General features: G+C 37.9%; 1 pseudogene; it reads right to left on the reverse strand.

Annotated features, from left to right (window-relative positions):
- Positions 1 to 3,403: 3,403 nt before the first annotated feature.
- On the reverse strand, positions 3,404 to 4,906 carry LOC143629224 (uncharacterized; annotated as a pseudogene).
- Positions 4,907 to 7,393: the final 2,487 nt, after the last annotated feature.

A 7,393-nucleotide genomic window follows, 5' to 3' on the forward strand; every position in this document is an offset into this window, starting at 1 on the left:
CCCCATGACTAAAAGGGTGGTCGTGGGCCGTGATGTAGTGTTTGAAGAAACGTTGAAATGGAATTGGGCTGGAACTAATGTTAGGCAGCCCGTACAAACTCAAGCCCACATTGGTCAACCTAATGCTATTTGGTCCACTGTGCATACCAATGTAGCGGACAGTCAAAATTCACCTGATGAAGAAATTGGGAACCCTATTCCCCAATTTGATGATGAAGACACACATTCACCTTTGTTCGCAACACCGATTACATCAAATAATGAAGGTATATCATCAATTTCAATTCCAATTACAGGCAGTACGTCGGTCGGGTCATCAAATTATGATGATACACCGATTCGGGGTTTTCGGTCACTTGATAAAGTTTATGACGAGACTGAGCCAATCGAGGCCGATTTAGAAGAATTGATGTTTGCCGGTGACGAACCTGCAAATTACCGTGAAGCATCAACAGACCAGAACTGGCGTCAAGCTATGAAACAAGAATTGGTGTCAATTCAGAAGAACCAGACATGGAGGCTCACAGAATTGCCCTCTGGTCATAACCCCATCAGGCTTAAATGGGTGTTTAAACTGAAAAAAGATGCTGAAGGAAATGTAATAAGGCACAAGGCCCGTTTGGTTGCGAAAGGATATGTGCAGAGAAAGGGGGTGGATTATGAAGAAGTTTTCGCGCCTGTGTCACGGTTGGAGACTATTCGTTTGATACTTGCATTGGCTGCAAACGAGGGTTGGCAGGTCCATCATCTTGATGTGAAATCTGCCTTCTTGAACGGAGAACTTCAAGAAGAGGTATACGTCTCCCAACCTGATGGATTTGTTATTGCAGGGAAAGAAAATATGGTCTACAGGTTACATAAGGCTCTTTACGGGCTCAAACAAGCCCCGAGGGCTTGGAATACTCGGTTGGATAAAACACTAAAGGAGTTGGGTTTCGAGAAGTGCCCACAAGAGCATGCGGTTTACAAACTCCAGAAAACAGAAACAAAGCTTGTTGTGGGTGTTTACGTGGACGATCTAATTGTGATGGGTCCAAGTGAAGAAGAGGTACGTGAATTCAAAGTTAAAATGTGCAAAATTTTTGATATGAGCGATCTTGGTTTGTTGTCTTATTACCTTGGGGTTGAGGTTGAACAAAGGGCAAGCTATATAAAAATTGGTGAAGCAGGCTATACAAAAAAGATTTTGAAAGCTGCGGGAATGTGGGATTGTAATGCTTCTAAGTGGCCAATGGAACCAAAATGCAGTTTGACAAAAGACCATGAGGGTGAACCAGTGAACGCCAAAGAATACCGAAGCCTCATCGGGAGCTTACGGTATTTAATCCATACCAGACCCGATCTTGGCTACTCAGTTGGAGTGGTCAGCAGGTATATGGAATCTCCTAAGGTAAGTCATCTCAACGCCGTGAAACAGATTTTGAGATACTTGAAGGGGACGATTAGTTATGGGTTGAAATATTGCCAAGGTGGTGACGGTAAACTGATCGGGTATAGTGACAGCAGTGATGGAATGGATCGGGATGATCGAATGGGTACTACTGGAACCGTGTTTTATTTTTCAGGTAGCCCAATAACGTGGTGTTCACAAAAGCAACGCATGGTTGCATTGTCATCGTGCGAGGCCGAGTTCATGGCGGCGACCTCGGCAGCCTGTCAAGGGTTGTGGCTGAGGGGCCTTCTTGCAAATATCACTGGTCAGAAGGAACAATGTGTCAAGCTGTTGGTCGATAACATTTCAGCGATTGCTCTTATGAAGAATCCGGTATTTCATGGCCGGAGCAAGCATATAGACACTAAATTTCATTTCATACGGGAGTGTGTCGAAAGGGGTCAGATTTATGTTGAGCATGTAAGTGGGGAGCTACAGAAAGCTGACATTCTAACTAAACCACTACCACGAGTCAAGTTTATTGAGATGAGAGGTTTACTCGGGATGGAAAATCTTGAGGAAGTAACCCGAAACTAAGGGGGTGACTGTTGGATTATTTTCGGTTTACTTGGACCGGAAGAAGAGGAACAAAGTGGAAGGAGTCATGGACCCACTAACTAACCAACTTAGCTATCATGGAGTAATACGTGGGAGTCTGCACGTTTTTGTTTTTATTATATATAGCCTTTATGTTAGTTTGTTTAGTATAACAAAAAAAAAGAAGAAAAACTCAGTACTTTCAATTTCCAATTTCCTTTGTAATTGTTCATTTTCAGTTTGAATATAAACCAGAAAATCGTCCCAAATCTTTTCTTTATTTCCGATTAACTTTGCATCTGTTTACCAACATAGGAATCGTGAAAAGCAATCCAGTACGCCCATCTAAATATCTAATCCTATCAATGGTTGGAGTCACGCAGTGGCATATTTGTAAACGTGAAGCGGTTTTCACTTATCAAAGGGTATACTAAACATTTTATAGTTTTTTGTATGTGGGATGCCCAAATTAGACCCTTGAAAGTAGAAGTGCACAAAAAAATCGGAACTCGAAATTTCGAAGCACTTATAATCATTTTTTTGTTTTTGTTTTATAGAACTTAATTCACCCAAGCATAAACCAAAATAAAAAAGTGATGATGAAACTATCTAAACAAATAATTGGAACTGAAAAGGGGACGTTTCGATTTTGGACTCAATACACCAAGCGAGTGTTTCTGCATCTACCGACTGCCTTTCCGGGTTCCAATTTCCAAACCACTGGTTAGTACAACGCTAGTGGTTGGATTGTAAAGTAAGCTCACTTGAATTATGTGTTAGGTTGTGAAAGTAAAGATAAACTACTTGCAATAGCTCTTCACTTGCACCATTTTCAGCATGCCATTAACACCTATATATCTTCAACACCTAAAACATGCTTTGAACCTCAAAGATCTTTTCTAATTGCTTCATCGAAGATGATGATAAGACTGGTAGAGTGTCTGTGCTCGTGCTCACGATCGGGACTAGGGTTATCCGTTTAAATATTTTCTATAAATCATCAAAAATTTTCCAAAATGAGCCATCTAATTTGTATTGGTTGATGGTCAATAAATCTTTATAGTTGTTAGCAGTATTCATTTTTAGCTTATTTAAAACCATAACTGCTAATTATGTTAACACAGCCACTATGAAAAATTATGCTTAGAAAATAATGAACCCTCCCTGAAAAATGGTTCAAACTCGCATACGACGGTCACCACAACATTGGCACCTGGCAGTATGAGTATTTATAACTCGGGGGGGGGGGGGGACTCGCAAAAATTAAGCCTTAAATCGTTTCACACATGAATTGTTACAGTTAAACAACACGAGTACAAACATAGAATACTTTACAACAAGATCCAGGTGCTAGATTATTATATAAAAGAGAATACAAACTAACATGATTACTTCCATTATCAATCCAGGTGCGCGATACGCGATACCACCCAATTACCAGCATAGAAAACTTGGCGCAAAGAACTGAACCACATAACGGTCATCATATCTTGTGAGTATGATATTATGCAGGCTCCTTACGCTTTCCGCGAGATTAGTTTTCAGATCATAATGTAACAGGCTAGTCATGGTATTGGGTTGAGCTGGTTTCTTGAAGATGATATGCCTCTTATTTACCACACTACATATGGGAAATGGAATATCGGTATAAGGGTGTAAGTTTTGGTACCAAAGGTCCGCAATAACTAATGAATGCAACTTTTCCCACTTCATCTTATTAGAACTTATTTTAAGAATCCACATGTCAGCTTTTTGCACAGAAACTTGATCTAGAAGAGCAAGGACACCATTCATCTCAGCAAGAGAATATTGGTCTTTCATACGCTCATCACTGGAACCTGACCGTCCTGGTAGGGGGGCTTGATAAAATCTCTCTTTCACGGTGTCCATGGAAACCAGGTGATGAGAACTATGAACATCCCAATAGAGGTATCTGCCTTTAAGTGACACCGGATCACCCCAATAGTACTGCCCTTCACCAATATTACTAGGAACTTCTATCTTTTTCCAGTTTGAGTAATCGGAAAGGCTAGAGACAACTTTGTGTACGAGGACAAGGATGTGACATTGGATTGGCGGCCCCATAAACACGTGAATCACCTTGTATAGTCTCAGATATCCATCATAGCAAAGGCTTATGCCACATTTGCTTGTATAGTGTCCTCCGCAAGATGTAGAACATTTAGGAAGATGCATTCCCTTCCAGCGTATAGATCATACGCATACAAAGATTCTCTATTATTAGGTTCTGCTATCAGAAGGTTCTCATTACACCGAGACTTTATCCGTCCTATAGTTCTCGTGAACAAGAAACTACGTATTTCAAGATCTTCCTGTTCGAATTCCAGTTTTTCGTTTATTTCCCGTACGATAACCTCACGTGCTTCGTGATATCCACTTGACCTCTGGATGATGAAAGAGGCATGGTCTAGCAAGATCTGATGTTGAATTATGTTAAACCATCGTTTGCAGACATATTTACCCCTGTAACGGAGTGTTCTAATAGAGAGTCTTTCAAGAATCTCTTTAACAATCTCATCGGGTAAAAGTGCAAACCGATCAACTTTCTTAATCTTCGACGGCCTCGCTTCCTCTACAGATTCTTGTATGCATTTGCTCATAGCCGTCTTCATCGACTTTGTTTCAAAATATGCATACAATTTCTCGTAAGCGAAAACATAAATTTGTTAATCCAGAAGGAATAATCCATACCATATATGGAATGCATACAAACTCAGTGTTTTAGTTTTGCTTGACAGATGAGTCTGTGTGGTGCTTAATTATTTATAAGCATGATTTTGACATTTTAAAGTGCTGAAAAAATGTGGTTGATAAAAATGTCACTATATATTCTTGAAAGTATCAGCAAAAAACACTTAATTATCAAATTAAAACAGTCATTGGTTACAGTTGAGTATTTGTTGGTTGGTTAACATATGGACTTATCCACATATGGAAGCTACAATCACATACAAAAAACCCAAGGACTTTATGGTGAAATTACTGAATTTAAATATGTGGAGCGAAGATTGTTGGAAAAATATTGGATTGAGCAACACGAGGAACATGCTAATTTTGTGGTAACTCACCAAGACTCTTTGAATATTATTAACTTCAATGAAAACTTGAACCAAGAAATTACAATACCCTATCAATCTATTTATACTAGACTCAAAACCTAAACCAGCTATGTGACTAAACACTTTTGAACTTATCCTCACTAATAAAACAGATAAACTTAATTACTTTAAACAATTATATAAACTAAAACAACCAAGATGAACCCTTCAAATATGTGTTCCTAATCATGTACACTTCTTGTCTCCATTTCATTCATAGAACGGCCAGTATGGAGTAACAGTTCACAAATATTTTTAAAAACAAGAATTCCGATATGCACATTTTTTTTTAATTTATTAATCAATAATATATTTCTTACACATATAAACACAACCAAACTACATATGGATAATGGCTAAGCGAGCAACTTTGGTTCGAATACGAAAAAATACTATTAAACTGCAACTTTGTTACAAGGATACCTATTTCCTATGGACTAATACGCTATATGACTAAATTGGGCTTCAATACTAGCAGAAGTATATAATCAAATAATACCAAAATCATACAAAGTACTTGTTAAGTTGTTTTGGATTAATCTAAAGCCACAAATCTTTTAACACAACTGAATTGCATCAAATCAATTATCACAAGATATTAAGCAGATCTAAATGAAGTTGGGTTTGAAACATCTTTCCAAAGCTCGATGAATAAACTGAAGTTAGCAGAAATAGAATGCAATAATCAGCCAGATGTATGGATTTGTAAAATCTGTAACACATTTGTAATCAATGGATCTAAACAAGGAGATATGTATCTTTGTTTATATATATATACAGATCGCTACAAACGATGCATATTCTATTCACGCATGATACGCGATCACTTAATCGATCTTCAACATATATATCCGATGGATCCACATTCCAGGCACGCAAAAAATGAGACATCTGAAGATTAAATAAAAGAAGAGCACATAAATTTCCAGAGAGAAAAAGGTGGCCAGAAAAAAACCTGTAAGTGGCTAGCTTCCATCGGTAAAGAAATGGAGGACGATAGGCGTAGATTTGTGGTGGCCGGTTAATGAATTGGATGAAAGGATTAGGGCTTAATTCAGTAGAAGAGGATACCTCCAGTTGAAAAAGATGACTCCAACGGTAGCAGAGGGGCTGTAGTAATTGAGTTTATGTTTTTAGGTTTTCTTATCAAAATATCTTTGGCTTATCTTTTCTTCTTTTTATTTTCCATTTTTTTATATACATCGTCTAGAATTATTGTACCCAATATTTAAATGAGCATTCCTACTAATTTTGACGCTTTATGCATGACTTAACAAGGAACACCATCAAGTAGGATACATAAAAACCCTTTTAAATAATTAGGTTTCGACCTGAGACCTAAATATCTCAAACTTTAACTATCAACTTATGTCATTGAACTAGAAAACAACTAAAATAGCTTTAACTTTCAACCCCTATTCTTTCAACGCTATATAGGTCGGCGAAGAGAATATCGTAAACCAACCTTAATCTACCAAGTCTCCAGTGTTTCTGTGTCATTTTTTGTCCTATTGCGCCGAAAAGATTACACGATAATTGTGTGATTTCTTGTTTTAAATATCTTCTTCCACATTATTTAAAATTATTGTATTCAGTTAAAAGGTAGACTAAAAAAACAATTTATTTACTTTTATTTTGATCTATGAGTTTTTTTTTTCTTTAGAAAAGATCTTTATTCTTTATCTCATTTTATTTAGGGGAACAAAATAAATTGATGTCACGACACCATTAGTTTCCTAATTGGGCTCAACAACTTTGAACTGCTGATTGATATGGTTCGCCTGTCGTTGGTTTCTTTTGTCATGGACTCATAGGAGAGCCGCCAAAACTCGCCGACCAATGGTATCTGAGAAGCCCAAGCGCTTTCGTTGCATAAATTTCCTTAATTATTGAAGATTCCTTAGTGAGAACGCAAGAGTAGACGGTGTACAACTAACTCACACAATTTGGCATGATCACTTTATATTGGTCCGGTTTGTCAAGAATCGCACTTTGAAGATGAACTTTCTAGGTCAGTTTTTCACGAAATGCACACAGATGAAGTATGAGTAGTTGATCTCTATTCCTACATCATATTAGGGCTTAAAAAAGTTTAATTACGGTGTGGTCTTTAATTTTCCTTGTGTTTAGACCGCACTGAAGCGAAATACTGATTACAACCAGGTTGGCTGGGCATAGAGAGTCTTTCCACATTGTCCCATTTTAACTAGGGGTGTGCTTTTTATCCGTACCCAAATAAGGAACCCGAACCGAAGCGGCCCGAGACCTGAATAACCCGATCCGAATTCACCCGAACCGATTAAAC

Source organism: Bidens hawaiensis, unplaced genomic scaffold (genome assembly GCF_021521415.1).
Source record: "Bidens hawaiensis isolate Kalapana, Puna unplaced genomic scaffold, B.hawaiensis_p1.1 tig00005179_1, whole genome shotgun sequence".
Taxonomy (NCBI): Eukaryota; Viridiplantae; Streptophyta; class Magnoliopsida; order Asterales; family Asteraceae; genus Bidens; species Bidens hawaiensis.